Here is a 1917-nt window from a genome sequence, read left to right as displayed (position 1 = left end):
TTGCAGGACCAGGACGGCCAGCATGGGCCTCTCTGGGAAGGCAGTGCTTATGCAGCAAGCAGAACGCCGGGCAGGAGGCAGCTACATAAAGCTGGGGAAGGGCATTCTGGGTAGAGGGAACAGCCAGGGCAAAAGTTAATAGAAAGAGGGGAAGAGAAGGGGGAAAGGGGAAGAGGAGAAGGGGAAGGGGGAGGAGAATGAAAAGAGAAGGGGAGAGAAAGGAAGGAAGGAAAGAAGGAAGGAAGGAAGAGAAAAGGCTTAGTCTATTTAGTTAGTTCAGGTATAGAGCAGACTGCAGACTGAGAGGAGGGATCCACAACCACTGTTTTAGTCCATTTTTATACGTGGCTGTGCTTTGATTCACTTTCTTGGTTGGCATTCAAATCGGTCAAGGAACAGAACCCCCTCCCCCTGGCCATTGAAATGACACTCCCATCCCAAGCCCATCTCGGTTATTGAATTGCTATTTATTTTCCCAGAATCCTTCTGTGCATTGAGCATGTAAATGAGCTACCAAAAAAAGACAGCCCTGGTGGGGCCAATGGTTAGACACTTGGCTTCGAACCAAAAGACAGGCAGTCTAAAACTCCCCCCGCCCCCCTCTGCCCCCCACCCCTCTGAAGAGAGGCCTGGCTGTAGGGAGGCCTGGTGGTCTACTCCCGCCTAGAAAACGCTATGCTCTGAAGCAACCCGACTCTGTTACCGGGTGCAGAGGGATTTGCAGGCACCTAGCCGTCGCCATAGCCAGACATATAGTTTGGGAGGTGTAAGCAGGAATCTGTCAGGCAGACTGGCCTGCCGTTTTAAAATGCCGCTCAATCGAGTTTGAAGATGTTTGTTAACCAGTGTCTGTAACTTCAATTCATTTGTGAAAAATTCACTCCTTATAGGAACTGATCTCAATGATCGACATAACACACACACACACACACACACACACACACACACACACACACAAAGGGGACGAACAGCAGAAACGTGGGTGAAGGGAGACAGCAGTGGGTGTAAGATGTGAAAATAGTTGTAATTTGTGATTTACCAAGGGCTCACGAAGGTGGAAGGGTGGAGGAAGGAAGGAAAAAAGAGGAGCTGATATCAAGGGCTCAAACAGAAAGAAAATGTTTAGAAAATGATGATGGCAACATATGTACAAATATGCTTGATACAATGGATGTATGGATTGTTAGAAGAGCTGTAAAAGCCCCCAATAAAATGATTAAAAGAAACAAAAATTCACTCCTTGATTTGACTCCACAGTCAGACCAAGCTATGGAGAGCAATAAGACCCGGACTCTGCTTTGAAGGAGCTTACACCTTAGGAAGGGAGCCAGGCTTCAGACTAGGCAGTGAAGCAGGCCAGTCCTGAAGGGCTGGGAGGGAGGGACAGTGTGGGGGGAGGGCGGCGGCTGGGCCCGCCCGGCTGTGGATGGAGGGAAGTGGTGAAGACAGCGTCCAGGGGAAAAGACCACTCTGAGAGAGGTCTCAGCGCCTGCGATGACAAGGATGGACATGTGTAGCCGCCTGTCTGGGAAGAGCAGTGAGGTGGGGTCATGGGGGACAGGGCACATATATGTGGCTCACGCTCATCTTCATTCATATCAACCTCTTTAAACCTGGCAACCATTCTAGACATGGGAGCCCTAGTAGCTTAGCAGTTATGCATTGGGCTGCTAATTGCAAGGTTGGCAGTTTGACACCACCAGCCACTCCTCAGGAGATGGGCGAGATTTACTACTCCCATAAAGAGTGACAGACTTGGAAACTCACGGGGCAGTTCTGCCCTGTCCCACAGGGTTGCTATGAGTCAGCATGGACTCGATGGCAACGAGTTTGGTTTGGGTTTGGTGGTAACGAGGAGAAACAGAGACCCAGAGAGGTTGAGAACCTGACCTGAGGACACACAGGCAGTAAGTGGAA

The sequence above is a fragment of the Echinops telfairi genome, unplaced genomic scaffold (genome assembly GCF_000313985.2).
Source record: "Echinops telfairi isolate 266 unplaced genomic scaffold, ASM31398v2 ScPeMD7_7457;HRSCAF=8495, whole genome shotgun sequence".
NCBI lineage: Eukaryota > Metazoa > Chordata > Mammalia > Afrosoricida > Tenrecidae > Echinops > Echinops telfairi.
This window is presented reverse-complemented; position numbering follows the sequence as displayed.